This window comes from Pseudorca crassidens, chromosome 5 (assembly GCF_039906515.1).
Source record: "Pseudorca crassidens isolate mPseCra1 chromosome 5, mPseCra1.hap1, whole genome shotgun sequence".
Taxonomy (NCBI): domain Eukaryota; kingdom Metazoa; phylum Chordata; class Mammalia; order Artiodactyla; family Delphinidae; genus Pseudorca; species Pseudorca crassidens.
This window is the reverse complement of record NC_090300.1, coordinates 95,972,276-95,990,193: the sequence shown is the minus strand read 5'-3', so window position 1 is coordinate 95,990,193 and position 17,918 is coordinate 95,972,276. Positions and strand designations below refer to the sequence as shown.

The 17,918-nt window shown below is 35.0% G+C and overlaps 1 protein-coding gene across 4 annotated transcripts in view; it reads right to left on the bottom strand.

Annotated features, from left to right (window-relative positions):
* The window catches only part of LOC137225244 (SCAN domain-containing protein 3-like), a 486,462-nt gene that overhangs the window by 72,577 nt on the left and 395,967 nt on the right, over positions 1-17,918 (bottom strand). The gene's annotated exons all lie outside the window — the stretch shown is intronic.

The window sequence follows — 17,918 nt, the reverse complement described above, 5'->3', positions numbered from 1 at the left end:
TAAAAAGGCCAAATTTGTGACTTGCTGCTCACCTCTCTACCTTTGACCTGTCTACTCTACCTTCCAAAAGAGAAATCAATGGAGGCACGTATCAGCACGGTTTGAAGATTCTATTAGATGGCCATGAAGAGCTGTCCTGAGCCATTAAATCCACCTTTCTCTCCTTTAGTTTCACCCTACCTGCACACACACAGTTAAAAGAATAGATAATATAATGGTAAACAATCTTCCACGAAGATAACTGGGAAAATATAAGAGAAAATTTTTATCACTAATATAATTTACCAACCCTTTCTCTCAAAAATTTTCATAATGCTGTCATTAGAAATTATATTTTTCACTGTTCAAGAAGTCTACTGTCTCTATCTTGCTTTCAGTTCTAAGAAGAGTCTCAAATCAATAAATATCATTTTGATGATTTCATAAATAAAATAATTACAGATATTTTTATTTACTTTGAATTCTTGCAAATGACAACAATTACCATTGTGATTAACTGCAGAACCTGGGAACTGATAAACAGAGAAATTTGGGCTTTTTCAGATTAAGCAACAGTATGTTAGAAGGAGAATTACTTTAAAAGTTTGATTTGTTTTTTATAGATGTTCATTTATAGTTTACAAATTAGACTCTATTTTCTTCTAAAGCCCCATTTGCTGAAATCCTGAATCAGAATTATCAGTTCCAAAAAGGAGAGGAATTAAGATACAAATAATTATTTCTTCAGAGTATAATCTGATGAGCTAGCATCTGAGCCCAAATAATAATTTCAAACAATTTGGAAGCAGTTTTCATATAATTTCATGCTCTATGAAAAATCCATTTGGAAACCATGTATGACATTTGTTACAAATAGTACATTTATACTTACATCCTTACATTTTTCCATTTTTCATCAACTGCTGCCTATTTCATATTTCAAGGAGGGGCAAAAACGTGCCATCAGACTGAAGTTACTAGGATATGTGATTTGCAATCATCATTCAGACTTTCATAACTTTATGTTTTGCACAGGGACCTAAAGAATATATTTCAAGAATGTATTGGAGGTTAGAGGATGCGCTTCTGTATGGAAGAGACCTCATTTAAAGAGCTGGGTTTCTCTGTAATCCTTTCAAAGGATATTCATGTATGCATTGAATAAGAAATATGCTAAATGCTAGGAGTGTATTTTAAGCTTTGGTCAGGCTAATATGCTGTTTTAATTGTTCTTTAACCGAGACATAATAAATTTTGAGTGAAATATATATATATATATCAACCAACAGGGAGGTTATTTTTTCTTTAAGCAAGACTGAAGGAAAATGAGAATGCTTTTGTTCCATTTTTATTAATTGTATAATTCTTTTTAAATTTATGCACTTTATTTTTTAATTTCCTGTACACATCAATAAGTTTTCAGTAAAAGACTAATAACACCAGAAAAAAAACTTCCAGAGATTTCGTGAGAATCAAATGCACATAGTATATGAAAACAATTTGAAATTTTATCATCCTGCAATTGAAGTGAATAATATAAGAGATTAATGATGGTGATGATGATGATCTTGAAAATGATGCTAAAATTTACTACTCTTCAATGATATTTTATACCCAGGCATGTACTTTTTCTATGTTTTATCTAATTTATACTTAGAAATATTCCATGTTTCTTTTGGGTTTTTTTAACATCTTTATTGAAGTATAATTGCTTTAAAATGTTGTGTTAGTTTCTGCTGCATAACAAAGTGAATAAGCTATATGTATACATCTATCCCCATATCCCCTCCCTCTTGCATCTCCCTCCCACCCTCCATATCCCACCCCTCTAGGTGGTCACAAAGCACCTAGCTGATCTCCCTGTGCTATGTGGCTGCTTCCCACTAGCTATCTATTTTACATCTGGTAGTGTATATATGTCAACGCTACTCTCTCACTTCGTCCCAGCATACCATTTCCCCTCCCCGTGTCTTCAAGTCTACATACTCTACGTCTGAGTCCTTATTCCTGTCCTGCCCCTAGGTTCATCAGAACCATGTTTTTTTTTTTTTTAGATTCCACATATATGTGTTAGCATACTGTACTTCTTTTTCTCTTTCTGACTTACTTCACTCGCTATGACAGACTCTAGGTCCATCCACATCTCTACAAATGACCCAATTTCATTCCTTTTTATGGCTGAGTAATACTCCATTGTATATAGGTGCCACATCTTCTTTATCCATTCATCTGTCAATGGACACTTAAGTTGCTTCCATGTCCTGGCTATTGTAAATAGAGCTGCAATGAACATTTTGGTACATGACTCTTTTTGAATTATGGTTTTCTCAGGGTATATGCCCAGTAGTGGGATTGCTGGGTCATATGGTATTACTATTTTTAGTTTTTTAAGGACCCTCCATACTGTTCTCCACACTGGCTGTATCAATTTATATTCCCACCAACACTGCAAGAGGATTCCCTTTTCTCCACACCCTCTCCAGCATTTATTGTTTGTAGATTTTCTGCTGATGGCCATTCTGACCAGTGTTAGTTGATACCTCATTGTAGTTTTGATCTGCATTTCTCTAATGATTAGTGATGTTGAGCATCCTTTCATGTGTTTGTTGGCAATCTGTATATCTTTCTTGGAGAAATGTCTATTTGGATCTTCTGCCCATTTTTGGATTGGGTTGTTTGTTTTTTTGATATTGAGCTGCATGAGCTGCTTGTATATTTTGGAGATTAATCCTTTGCCTGTTGCTTTGTTGGCAAATATTTCTCCCATTCTGAAGGTTGTCTTTTCATCTCATTTATGGTTTCCCTTACTGTGAAAAAGCTTTTAGGTTTCACTAGGTCTCATTTGTTAATTTTTGCTTTTATTTCCATTTCTCTAGGAGGTGGGTCAAAAAGGATCTTGCTGTGATTTATGTCATAGAGTGTTCTGCCTATGTTTTCCTCTAAGAGTTTTACAGTGTCTGGCCTTACATTTATGTCTTTAATCCATTTTGAGTTTATTTTTCAGTATGGTGTTAGGGAGTGTTCTAATTTCATTCTTTTACATGTAGCTGTCCAGTTTTCCCAGCACCACTTATTGAAGAGGCTGTCTTTGTTGTATATTCTTGCCGCCTTTATCAAAGATGAGGGGACCATATGTGTATGGGTTCATCTCTGGGCTTTCTATCCTGTTCCACTGATCTATATTTCTATTTTTGTGCCATTACCATACTGTCTTGATCACTGTAGCTTTGTAGTATAGTCTGAAGTCCAGGAGCCTGATTCCTCCAGCTCCATTTTTTTTCTCAAGATTGCTTTGGCTATTCAGGGTCTTTTGTGTTTCCATATAAATTGTGATTTTTTTGGTTCTAATTCTGTGGAAAATGCCATTGGTAGTTTGATAGGGATTGCACTCAATCTGTAGATTGCTTTGGGTAGTACAGTCATTGCCACAATGTTGATTCTTCCAATCCAAGTACATGGTATATCTCTCCATCTCATTGTATCATCTTTAATTTATTTCATCAGTGTCTTATAGTTTCTGCATACAGGTCTTTTGCCTCCTTAGGTAGGTTTATTCTAGGTATTTTATTCTTTCTGTGGCAATGGTAAATGGGAGTGTTTCCTTAATTTCTCTTTCTGATTTTTCATCATTAGTATATAGGAATGCCAGAGATTTCTGTGCATTAATTTTATATCCTGCAACTTTACCAAATTCATTGATTAGCTCTAGTAGTTTTCTTTAGGATTCTTTATGTATAGCATCATGTCACTTGCAAACAGTGACAGCTTTACTTCTTCTTTTCTGATTTGGATTCTTTTTATTTCTTTTTCTTCTCTGATTGCTGTGGCTAACACTTCCAAAACTATGTTGAATAATAGTTGTGAGAGTGGGCAATCTTGTCTTCTTCCTGATCCTAGAGGAAGTGGTTTTACTTTTTCACCATTCAGAATGATGTCTGCTGGGAGTTTGTCATATATGGTCTTTATTATGTTGAGGTAGGTTCCCTGTATGCCTACTTTCTGGAGAGTTTTTATCACAAATGGGTGTTGAATATTGTTGAATGCTTTTTCGGTATCTATTGAGTTGATCATATGGTTTTTCTCCTTCAGTTTGTTAATATGGTGTATGACATTGATTGATTTGCATATATTGTAACCTTGCAATCCTGGGATAAAGCCCACTTGATCATGGTGTATGATCCCTTTAATGTGCTGCTGGATTCTGTTTGCTAGTATTTTGTTAAGGATTTTCACATCTATGTTCATCAGTGATATTGGCCTATAGTTTTCTTTTTGTGTGATGTCTTTGTCTGGTATTGGTATCAGGGTGATGGTGGCCTTGTAAAATGAGTTTGAGAGTGTCCATACCTCTGCTATATTTTGGAAGAGTTTGAGAAGTATAGGTGTTAACTCTTCTCTAAATGTTTCAAGGAATTCACCTGTGAGACCATCTGGTCCTGGGCTTTTGTTGTTGGAAGATTTTTAATCACAGTTTCAATTTCTGTGCTTATGATTGGTCTGCTTATATTTTCTATTTCTTCCTGGTACACTCTCGAAAGGTTGTGCTCTTCTAAGAATTTGTCCATTTCTTCCAGGTTGTCCATTTTATTGGCATAGAGTTGCTTGTAGTAATCTCTCATGATCCTTTGTATTGCTGCAGTGTCAGTTGTCATTTCTCCTTTTTCATTTGTAATTCTGTTGATTTGAGTCTTCTCCCTTTTTTTCTTGATTAGTCTGGCTAATGGTTTATCAATTTTGTTTATCTTCTTAGAGAACTAGGTTTTAGTTTTATTGATCTTTGGTATCATTCCCTTAATCTCTTTTTCATTTATTTCTGATCTGATCTTTATGATTTCTTTCCTCTGCTAACTTTGGGGGTTTTTTTGTTCTTCTTTCTCTAATTGCTTTAGGTGGAAGGTTAGGTTGCTTATTTGAGATATTTCTTGTTTCTTGAGGTGGGATTGTATTGCTATAACCTTCCCTCTTAGAACTGCTTTTGCTGCATCCCATAGGTTTTGGGTCATCGTGTTTTCATTGTCATTTGTTTCTAGGTCATTTTTGATTTCCTCTTTGATTTCTTCAGTGATCTCTTGGTTATTAAGTAGTGTATTGTTTAGCTTCCATGTGTTTATATTATTTACAGATTTTTTTCCTGTAATTGATATCTAGTCTCATAGAATTGTGGTCCAAAAAGATACTTGATATGATTTCAATTTTCTTAAATTCACCAAGGCTTGATTTGTGGCCCAAGATATGATCTATCCTGGAGAATGTTCCATGAGCACTTGAGAAGAAAGTATATTCTGTTGTTTTTGGATGGAATGTCCTGTAAATATCAATTAAGTCAATCTTGTTTAATGTGTCATTTAAAGCTTGTGTTTCCTTAATTATTTTCACTTTGGATGATCTGTCCATTGGTGAAAGTGGGGTACAGTCCCCTACTATTATTGTGTTACTATTGATTTCCCCTTTTATGGTTGTTAGCATTTGCCTTATGTATTAAGGTGGTCCTATGTTGGGTGCATAAGTATTTACAATTGTTATATCTTCTTGGATTGATCCCTTGACCATTATGTAGTGTCCTTCTTTGTCTCTTGTAATAGTCTTTATTTTAAAGTCTATTTTGTCTGATATGAGTTTTGCTACTCCAGCTTTCTTTTGATTTCCATTTGCATGGATGATCTTTTTCCATCCTCTCACTCTTGGTCTGTATGTGTCTCTACATCTTAAGTGGGTCTCTTGTACACAGCATATATACGGGTCTTGTTTTTGTATCCATTTAGCCAGTCTATGTCTTTTGCTTGGAGTATTTAATCCATTTACATTTAAGGTAGTTATCGATATGTATGTTCCTACTGCCATTTTCTTTACTGGTTTGGGTTTGTTTTTGTAGGTCTTTTCCTTCTCTTGTGTTTCCTGCCTAGGGAAGTTCCTTTAGCATTTGTTGTAAAGTTGATTTTGTGGTGCTGAATTCTGTTAACTTTTGCTTGTCTAAAAAGGTTCTTATTTGCCTGTCAAATCTGAATGAGATCCTGGCTGGGTAGGGTAATCTTGTTTGTAGGTTTTTCCCCTTCATCACTTAAAATACGTCCTGCCACTCCCTTCTGGCTTGCAGAGTTTCTGCTGAAAGAACAGCCGTTTACCTTATGGGGATTCCCTTATCTGATATCTGTTGCTTTTCCCTTGCTGCTTTTAATATTTTTTCTTTGTATTTAATTTTTGATAGTTTGATTAATATGTGTCTTGGTGTGTTTCTCCTTGGATTTATCCTGTATGGGACTCTCTGATTTTGCTGGACTTGATTAACTATTTCCTTTCCCATGTTAGGGAAGTTTTCAACTATAATCTCTTCAAATATTTTCTCAGACCCTTTCTTTTACTCTTCTTCTTCTGGGACCCCTATAATTCAAATATTGGTGCATTTAATGTTGTCCCAGGGGTCTCTGAGACTCTCCTCAATTCTTTTCATTATTTTTTTCTTTATTCTGCTCTGTGGTAGTTATTTCCACTATTTCACCTTCCAGGTCACTTATCCATTCTTCTGCCTCAGTTAGTCTGCTATTGATTCCTTCTAGAGAATTTTAAATTTCATTTATTATGTTGTTCATCGTTTGTTTGCTCATTAGTTCTTGTAGGTCCTTATTAAACATTTCTTGTATTTTCCCCATTCTATTTCCAAGATTTTGGATCATCTTTGCTGTCATTACTCTGAATTCTTTTAAAGGAGACTGCCTATTTCCTCTTCATTTGTTTGGTCTGGTGGGTTTTTACCTTGCTCCTTCCTCTGCTGAATATTTCTCTGTCTTCTCATTTTGTTTAACTTACTGTGTTTGGGGTTTCCTTTTCTCAGGATGCCAGTTCGTAGTTCCCATGGTTTTTGGTGTCTGTCCCCAGTGAGTGAGGTTGGCTCAGTGGGTTGTGTAGGCTTCCTGGTGGAGGGGACTGGTGCCTGTGTTCTGGTGGGCAGGGCCACGTCCAGTGGTGTGTATTTGCATGTCTGTGAACTTAGTATGATTTTAGGCAGCCTCTCTGCTAGTGGGTGGGGTTTTGCTCCTGTCTTGCTAGTTGACTGGCATGGGGCATCCAGGACTAGAGCTTGCTGGCTGTTGGGTGGAGCTGGGTCTTAGCACTGAGACAGAGATCTCTGGAAGAGGTCTCACCGATTGACATTACGTGGGGCCAGGAGGTCTCTGGTGGTCCAATATCCTGAACTCGTCTCTCCCACCTCAAAGACTCAGGCCTGACACCTGGCCAGAGCACCAAGCCCCTCTCAGCCACAGGGCTCAGAAGAAAAGGCAGAAAAAAAGAAAGAAAAAAAAATTTTTAATAAAAAAATAGTAATAAAAAAAAGAAGAAGAGAGCAACCAAACCAGTAAACAAATCCACCACTGATAACAAGTGCTAAAAACTATCCTAAGGTAAACATAAAAATCAGAAACAAAATCAGTTGCAGACAGTAAACCCCAAGTCTACAGTTGCTCCCAACGTCCACCACCTCAATTTTGGGATGATTCGTTGTTATTTCAGGTATTCCACAGATGCAGCGTACTTCAAGTTGATTGTGGCGATTTAATCTGCTGCTCCTGAGGCTGTACAGAGAAATGTCCCTTTCTCTTCGTTTGCACAGCTTTTGGGGTTCAGCTTTGGTTTTGGGACCACCTCTGCATGTAGGTTGCCCTCAGGCATCTGTTCCCACCCAGACAGGACAGAGTTAAAGCAACAGCTGATTAGGGGGCTCTGGCTCACTCATGCTGGGGGCAAGGGAGGGGTAAGGTAGTTATAATTGGAATTCGAGGCAAGCCTGCCTGCGGGCAGCAGATACTCAAATGATGTTGCAACAGCCTGAGGCGCTCTGTGTGTTCCCCCAGGGAACTTGTCCCTGGATCACAAGTCCCTGGCAGAGGCATGTTTCACAGGTTCCAAGGGGGGTGTGGACAGTGACCTGTGCTTCACACAGGATTCTTGGTGGTTGCAGCAGTGTTAGCATTTCATGCAATCTCTGGTGTCCAAGCTGATAGCCGTGGCTTGCACCATCTCTGGAGCTTGTTTAGGTGCTGTTCTGCCTTCTGTGGGCAGACAGGGAAAGAATCCCCTATCCTCACGCACCCTAAAACAATGGTCTCTTGCCTTTCAGGCAGGTCCAGACTTTTCCCTGGACTCTCTTCCAGCTAGCTCTGGAGCTCTAGCCCTCTTCAGGCTGTGTTCATGCAGACAACCCCCGTCCTCTCCCTGGGGTCTGACCTCCAAATCTCGAGACTCAGCTACCTGCCCCCACTTGCCCTGGCAGGTGAGCAGACAAACCTCTCAGGCTGATGAGTGCTGGTCGACACCGATCCTCTGTACGGGAATCTCTCCGCTTTGCCCTTTGTACCCCTGTTGCTGTGCTCTGCTCCATGGCTCCGAAGCTTCCCTCCTGCCCGTCCCCCATCTCTGCCAGTGAAGGGGCTTCCTAGTGTGTGGAAACTTTTCTCCTTCACAGCTCCCTCCCAGAGGTGCAGGTCCTGTCCCTATTCGTTTGCCTCTGTTTTTTTCTTTTTTCTTTTGCCCTACCCAGGTACATGGGGATTTTCTTGCCTTTTGGCAAGTCTGAGGTCCTCTGCCAGCATTCAATAGGTGTTCTATAGGAGCTGCTCCACATGTAGATGTATTTTTGATGTATTTGTGGGGAGGAAGGTGATCTCCACGTCTTATTCCTCCACCAACTTGAAAGTTCCCGTAACTGTGTAATTCTAAACCTTTATTAATGCCACAACTCTACAATATTGTCCTATACTCTTTGTAGTCTTAAACTCAGGATAAATATATAGGAATTAGTAAGTGATTCATCAGTTTTTCTCGAGAAATAGCTATGACCAGAGTAGTAGCTAGTTAGTTAGTTTCCCGGTTTAGCATGCTCTGCTAACTAAGCTCGATCCAGATTATACCTCTATAGCCCATGAGTTACACATGTTGCTTCATTCTAGGGTCTCATGATCTACATGGAAAGCCACTGCATGTGTATGTTTGCGTGTGTTAATGTGTTGCTGATCAAAACAGCTGAGAACATTTAGCTGGATCAATAAAAATCCATCACTAGGAATAGAAAAGTCAATTTTAACTACTAATTATGGCCCAGCAGCTTCATTTTTGCACACAGAAAAAAAATTATTGAAATTGACGAAAGAAAAAATATGGTCTGTATAACAATTTAAAATCTGACACAGGATGAGAAATGTACGGAGGTTGGTTAATCACAAAACTATATACAAACAAAATAACAGCAATATAAAATACAGAGGCAACACTGGCTCTCTTGTACAGAGATTATGTGAGTGGGGACAAGAAAAGCCATTATTCTCTAGACTGCTCTTACTCTCCTCTACATTCATTGGTGACTACATCTCAGAACTTTATCCATCACAAATACGTATATTTCCTATTACAATCATGATTCAGCACATATGAGAAGGATATATTACCTTTCATATATGTGGTTTCATATATTACCACAGGACAGGGAATTATTTTCAACATATAGATTATCCCAAGAACTTTTCATTTGTATGTTTTTGACATCATGATGGTTTTATTTTTGCCTTCAACGTTATAGGTTTGAGTGTGGTTTTTAGCGATTAGTGTGTAAGAATAGGGTTAGGGAGGGAGCAAGATTAATAATTAATTACACTGAGATTATTACCCATTAATCAATTCATTTAATACAGGTGGGGTTTAGAATTATTGATGCTTTGCTCTCTGATATTGTATGCAAAGAACCTGGTTTCTTGTCTAACCCATAGCAGCATGATATCAATGACTGTTAATTCCTTTTATTTCTACCTTCATGTGTATTTACAGGGTTGAAAGATTTCATTGGGCTTTGTTTTAAAAGGAAGTGGTTCAGCAACATTCTGCAGCATTTATTTCAAATTCTCATTCATTCTACAAATAATTATGGAATTGTTATTATGTGCCAGTTCTTATTACATTGGTGCAGTCTATATGGCTCAGCCTAGACAATTAAATGAGGCATTGCAATGTGGTATTGTGGACATTAACAGAGATAGGAAAGGGATTATGCCCACTTTAAAATAGTCTCAGAAGAGGGTTGGGGTCAGAGACCGTAAAGTTGGAGAGAAAAGACAGTATAAATACCTACAGAAAGGGAAGAAAGCATGGAACATTCAGGGAGCTGAAAGTGCTCAAAAGGATTCTAGGAACTAAATGGATTTTGTGAAAGTCACATTTCAACGGTATACATATAAAGATCAACCAAGATCCAAAACTGCCAAATACGAGAAATCTGGATTAGCTGTAAAAATATAATTTTCTACATGAAAAGAGGTTATGTGGTTTATTAAACTATGGGTAAACTTGTGCCATGTAAACATCCGGTTGTGACATAGCTAAATAAATGGTTTTTCAGGAAAGTAAATCTAAAACCTTACATTATCCATTTTTAGAAATTACTCTTCTTATTACAGGAGGTAATTGAAATATTACTTATTAAATTACCCCATAATTTTTCCTTAATGAAAATAAAAAAAATTAATAAAAATATTTCAAACTGATATATTATGTTCACATTAATTATTTTATAGTATTTCTTTACTAAATCAATTTATTCTTCACTGAACTGGTAATACCCTTCATACTAAATTTTTCTTGGTATAATTTAGTTTAAGTCAGTCTAATGCTAAATGATGCTTGTTAGCAGCTGAAGGGGCATATTGGATACTGAATAAGCTGAAAGGGATGCTGCCATTTTTTAGAATGCACATTAACAAAGAGTTTACAGGTCAAGAATACTTATGTTTGTGCATAGAAACAAAATGATCTCTTTAGAAGTATATTTGTTTAGATATAACTTTGTGATGTTTGATGTTTACTGAAAACACTGCCATGCAGAAAATCACAAAGATATTTTTAGCATAATTTCTTCAAAATCTTTTTCTTTGCACTTCTAATATTTTCTGAAGAAAATAAAAGGCACATTAACTAACTTTCTAAGTAAGAAAAAATACCAGGTAAAGGAATCCATTTTCATATTAATTTGAAAGCTTACATTTGGGCCCACCAAACAATATGTAAGTCATGAGAGTTTCTGAGCATGATTGAAAAAATCCTCTTTTTTCTTTTTTGGAAACAATCCTTTTTCATACTTTAACCTTTATATCTTGATGAAAAACTTCAAATTATTAAACTTCAAATTATTTTTCTTATTGGCATTTTTCCTTAATCTTATTATTTGGCTTACAGAAAATTCTAACCTCTTGCTTCTGTCTATTGCATCAAAATTGAAAAAGCAGAACAAAGAAAATCATTATGATTTGAGAATGGTTTTTCTTTCAGTAAATGGATTTCACCTCCAACAAATCAAAATGAAGAATGATGACTTTCTGGAACATTTAAAAGACTAAGTACCCACAGAGTAAAGTTAAAACCAGCAAAGTGGAGAATGGATAATATAATTTATGACACATATCCTAAAACACAGAAGATTTGCAATATAAGAGAAAAAAGTCTAACCAATAGCTGACTGGCAAGGGTACAATATATGCCACAGAAAAACAAAAAGCAGTTATTTATGATTTCTCAAGTTGCTTATCTTGTAAGTCCAATGTGTTCATTAAGAATTAAATATTAATTCAATAATGCTGACTGGTAAAATTCAATGTAGCAAATATGAGTTGCCCCAGGTAAACCCACTGACTGGTGGCAGGTGAAATTAGATGATGGAAAGTAAGATAAAATTTGTACTTAACTCAAAAAGCTTTTTTCTTTCTTTTAAATTCAAGTTATGAGTAAAGGCAGCCAAGATACCAGATTCTGCATTTAGTCCTCTGCCAAACCTTCAGCTAAAAGCAGTGAAGCTATGTTCAAAAGCACCATTGCCTCAGACCAGCATTATGGTCACCCTATGTATTTGTGAGCAGGTTGGGAGGGACACAGAAAAAAAGGCAGAACCCAGCTAGCTCTCCCTCAGTTTAAAACATGAACAAACCCAGGATTTTTACAGCTAATGCGCTAGGCTCTAAAAATTAGTGTTCTGGAGAAGTCTACAAGTAATGTGCATGTAAAGGGAAAATGTAAATATAAACTGTCAATGACCTATATATGTCTCTTCCTTTTTTATAGCTGGACAAAAGACATTATCATTTGTGAGTATGACTTCCATAAAAATTTCTACCAAAACAATTATTAGTGTCAAAGCAAAAGTAACCATGACTTTTATGTGGACAAATAGGAAAAATTTTAACTCAGGCATTAAATTGGAATTTGAGAATCTGAAACAATTTGAGTTTACTTTTGAAATAATATTAAGAAAAGCTCTGATGAATAGTGCAGTATGTTAGAAATAATAGTGGAATGAATAGGAACCCTAACGTTTAATCCTAACTCTAACACTTTCTGGATGTGCGAATTTGGGTTACCTAAACATTTTTGTGCAAGAAATCCATTATCTTCATTAACCCTAGAGAATGGTACATATTGAGCCATCAGAAAATGGTTGATTGAAAGCTCTTTCTAAACAATACTGTTTGGCAAATGTAAACAAATTCATATTTTAAAAAGGTAAATATCAGCACTTAAAAGACAAAGTTTCAAATGGTGCTCTAGAAACAGTTTGCATTCAAACAATGAATGGACCGATGCATAATTACAGAAATATATAAATAATTTTTCATGTCATATTTCATATAAATTGCCTCTGGAAGCATTTACATTTGAGGAATAAATTTATTTTAAAATGTTTTGTTATATATTCACTAAGTCACTATAATTATGGAAAGCATGTTTCTATTTTGGGTAGTAATTACAGTGATGTGGTTTTTTTTAAACCAACATCAATAATGATGTAGATCAAAATGACTCAGAAATGTTATTACGTATTTCAGATGATCATTGGCAGGTCACAACAATCTGTTTAACATGGAAGGATATATATTTAGTTACCATAGAGAAATTATGTGTTAAAAGAGAAAAGGGTTACAATTATTACATTTAGTAGAATACAATTAAAAGCTTTTCTGTCTGAAATCAGCCTTCACTGTCTTCTAGAACAGCTTTAGATGGAGAAATAAATACTCACATAAAAATTTCTTTTTAATGGGAAGGGGTTGAGGGAGACTTTTTTCAACAGCAGAATAATACTTCCTAATAATGTAGCAATAATATACTTTCCTAAAGCATGCTAGGGGACTTCCCCGGCGGTCCAGTGGTTAAGAATCCAAGCTTCCACTGCAGTGGGCATGGGTTCATCCCTGGTGGGAGAACTGAGATCCCATATGCCTACACAGCATGCCTAAATAAATAAATAAATAAATAAATAAATAAATAAATAAATAAAAGCATGCTAGCCAGAGTAATTCAGCAATCTGAGAGAAAGGAATATTTATTTTATGTAAAACCGTGTAAGAAAATACGACTAGCTAAGCCATAAATAAAATACAGTGTTTCTATTGTAACATCTAAGGGTTAGGTGAATCCCAAAATGCATTATACAATACGAATTCCAAACTACATTTAGAGAAAAACAAAAGGTAGAAATCTGAAAATGCTGCATTGTTAAAAGATAGAGTAAGTCTCCATTACTTGAAAAGTTTGAGCACAGATGAACATTCATGCTTTATTACAAAATTAGTTTATCAACACTGAGATCAGAATGCTGAATGAGCTGAACAAAAGTTCAAAAATCTTTGCAGACTAAAAGTTATCCAAAACTCTAGAAAGCTGTCTAAATTGGTGCACCTGGAGCTATAATGGTAGTTAAAATTCATGGAGAAATTTCTATGTGCCGGGTACTGTGTTAAGCAGGAAACTTTTGGAGGAAGTTCTGGATATTTCTTCTTTTTCAGAGATGAGGAAGCTGAAGTACCTTGGTAAAATGTATAACAGCTATGAAGTGGCAAATCTTGGACTCAAATCCTGACCTTAAGTGTGACACTATATTACCCCTGTATTGTACATATACTGATCTGCTTTTTAATGCTTGCTTACAATAAAAAGACAGCAATGCCCCTATTTCTAACTGAATGTAAATAAAGAAGACATTAGTTTGCATAGGCAGTTGACTGCATTTGAGAACATTTTTTAAAAAGACTGACTCAAAATTTTAAATGATATGGCATTAAAAAACTGTATATAATTAATTTAAATCAGTTAGTTATATTAATTATTTACAATTGCCAATTTTTGCCAAATTTCACTGATTGGTGTTAACAAATTGAATTATGAAAATTAAAAAGTATAAATTGAGTTATATTTAAGATATGAGAAACTACTGTAATGAACACGTTAGGTTGTTTGAAAGTGTCATCCATGCAAGCTTTAAAAAATGTTAAGAATTTACCTGTGGCTTAAAAGAAGCAAGTCAATAACTGGATGGAGAACATTTTGTTCAGTTTGGTTTAGTTTCTTTGTCTTATATAGGAAGTGAAATACTATTATCACATTACTTGGTACAAGCCAAGGAAAAGGAAGTAAGTCTACTGCTGGAGAGTTTTAGGCTTTTTCCTGAGGAAGTTCATTGTTTCTAAATTATTTTTAATGGACATATTTATTCATTAATTACAGATTCACATGCAGTTGTAAGAAATAATGCAGTGTTCTCATGCATGTTTTTCCCAGCTTCCTCCAATCATAACATTTTGCAAAACCTTAGTATAATACCACAACCAGAATGTTGACATTGATACAATCCACTAATCTTACTCAGATTTCCCCAGGTGAATTTGTAATCATGTGCAGTGCATGTATTAAGTTATATACAATTTTATCATCTGTGTAGGTTGATGTATCTACCACCACAGTCAAGATACTGAACAGTTCCCACACCACAAGGAGAATCCCTGTGTTGCCATTTTATAACCGTGCCCAGCCCATCTCCTTCCTTCCCAAATCCCGGGCATCTACCAGACTATTCTCCATTTCTAAAAATCTGTCATTCAAACATGTTGTAGAAATGGAATCACAACATGTAATCTTGGGATTGGCGTTTTTTCACTCAGCATAATTCCCTGAAGATTCATTTGATTTGTTACACATGTATCACCAGTGTGTTCCTTTTCATTGCTCACCAGTATTCCATGGTATGGATATACCACAGTTGGACCATTCACCCATTGAAAGACATCTGGGCTGTTTCCAGGTTTGGGCATTACTAATAACGCTGTTATGAATAATTATATACAAGTTGTTGTGTGAACATAAATTTTAATCTCTCTGGAATAAATAGTAGTGCAAATGCTGGGTCATGTGGTTGCTAGATATTTAGTTTTTTATGAAACTGTCAAACTGTTTTTCAGGGTGGATTTACCATTTTACACTCCCACCAACAACATAGGGTGCTCCAATTTCTCCATATCCTCACTAGCATTTGGTGTTGTTAGTGTTTTGTTTTGTTTTTTAATTTTAGCCATTCTGATAAGTATGTAGTGATATAACTTTGTAGTTTGAATTTGCATTTCCCTAATGGCTAATAATGTCAAATATATTTTCATATGGTTATTTGCTATCTGTATATTTGCTTTAGTGTAATAACTGTTCATATCTTTTGTCCATTTTCTAATTGAATTATTTATACCTTTTAGTGATGAATTTGAGATTTCTTTATATAATATAGACACAAGTCTTTCAACAGATATACGGTTTGCAAGTATTTTCTTTCAGTCTGAAGCTTGTCTTCTATCCTCTTCAGGTGGGCTTTCCAGAACAGTTTTAAATTTTGATGAGATTCAACTTATCAATTTTTCCTTTAATGGATTGTGCTTCTGTGTGATATCTAAGAACTCTTCCATAGTCCAAGATCCTGAAGATTTTTCTAAGTTTCTTTTTGTAAAATTTTATAGTTTTACATTTTCATTTAAGTCTATGATCCATCTTGAATTAATTTTTATATCATATAGGTTAAGGTCAAAGTTAATTTTTTGCTTCTGAATACCCAATTGCTCCAGTAGCATTTGTTGAAAAGGCTATATTTTCCCTTTGAGTTGCATTTGCACTTTGTCAAAAATCACTTGAACATATTTGTATGGGCCTATTTTTGAATCCTGTATTCTGTTTCATTGATCTCTGTTTCTACCCTTCTACCAATATCACACTGTATAACCCTTAACATTTAGTAGAGTAATTCTTCCCACTTTATTCTTCTTTTCAATATGCTTTTAGCTATACTAGGTCCAGTGCCTTTCCATGTAAAATTTTAAGTGAGTTTATCTACATCTAAAAAAAAACCAAAAAACAAAAAACTGGGGGATTTTTATAGGAATTGTGTTAAACCCAAATATCAATTTGGAGAATTGCTATTTTTACTGTGTTGAGTCTTCTAATCCACAAACATGGTACATCTCTTAATTTATTTAGGTCTTCTTTGATTTCTTTCACCAGCATTTTGTAGATTTCAGCATACAAGTCTTGCATATGTTTCATTAGATTTAGATCTCAGAATTTCATATATTTTGGATATAATATAAATGGTATCGTATTTCTAATTTTGGTATCCATGTGTTCATCACTACTATATATAAATACAATTAATTTGGCATGCTTATCTTGTATCCTGTGACCATGCTGAACTCACTTATTCTAAGATATTTTTTGGTAGAGTCCTCAGGATTTTCTATGTAGACAATTATGTCATCTGTGAATAGATATAGCTTTATGTATTTATTTCTAATCTGCATGCTTTTAATTTCTTTTTCTTACCATATTACAATTTCTAGGACTTCCAGTACTACATTGAATAAGAGTGGTGAGAGGGAACAGCCTTGCTTTGTTTCTAAAGTTAAAGAAGGAAGCCTTCAGTCTTTTACCATTAAGTACATTAAGTATGTTAACTATAGGGTTCTGTTTTTGGTTTTTTCTTTTGCTTGTTTTGTTTTTTGGGGTGTTTTTTGGTAGGAGCTCTTAATCAAGCTTAGGTAATTCTCCTTTATTCCTAATTCACTATTTTTTTTATCATGAATGGAGGTCAGGTATTGTCAAGCTTTTTTCTGTGATAACATGATCATGTGATTTTTTTTCCCTTTAGCTTGTTGATATGGTGAACTAGATGGATTGACTTTTCCAAAGTTGAACCAGCATTATATACCTGGAAAAAAAATCCCACTTGGTCATGGTGTATAATTATCTGTATACATTGTTGAATTCTGCCTACTAACATTCTTTTGAAGATTTTTGTGTCTAAGTTCATAAGAGATATTGGTCAGTAGGTTCATATTTTTGTCCTGCCATTGTCTGGTTTTGGTATCTAGATAATATTGGCCTCATAAAAAATAAGCTGGGAAGTGTACCCCCCTCTTCCATTTTCTGAAACAACTTGTATAAAACTGGTGTAATTCTTTACATGTTTAGTAGAATTCTCCAGTTAATCCATATGGGCCTGAAGATTTCTTTTACAGAAGCTTTTAAACTATGAATTCAATTTATTTTATGGTTATAAGTCTATTTAAATTATCAATTTCATCTTCATTGAGTTTTGTCAATTTGAGATTTTTGAGAAATTGGTTCATTTGTTCTAAGTCATCAAATTTATGAGTAAAGTTGTCCATAGTATTCCCTGATTATCTTCTTAAGGGCTGCACAATCTGTAACAATTATTCCCTATTTTATTCTTTGTATTTGTTAGCATGTTTTCTTTCTTTTTATTAATGTCAGTCTTGCTAAGCGTTTATCAACCTTACTGATTTTCTTAAGAAGCAGGTTTTGTTTCATTTATTTTTCTCTACTGTGTTCCTATTTTCAATTCCATTGAAATATGCTCTTTATTATTTCCTTCTTTCATCTTGTTTTAGGTTTACTTTGCTCTTCTTTTTCTAGTTTCTTGAGATAGAAACTTAGGATATTGATTTTAGACTTTTATTCCCTACTAATATGTATTCAGTGGTATGAGTTTCTATTCATCATTGCTTTAGCTGAATTCCACAAATTTTAATATGCTGCTTTTTTGTTTATATCCATACCTGTATATTTTCTTATTTCCT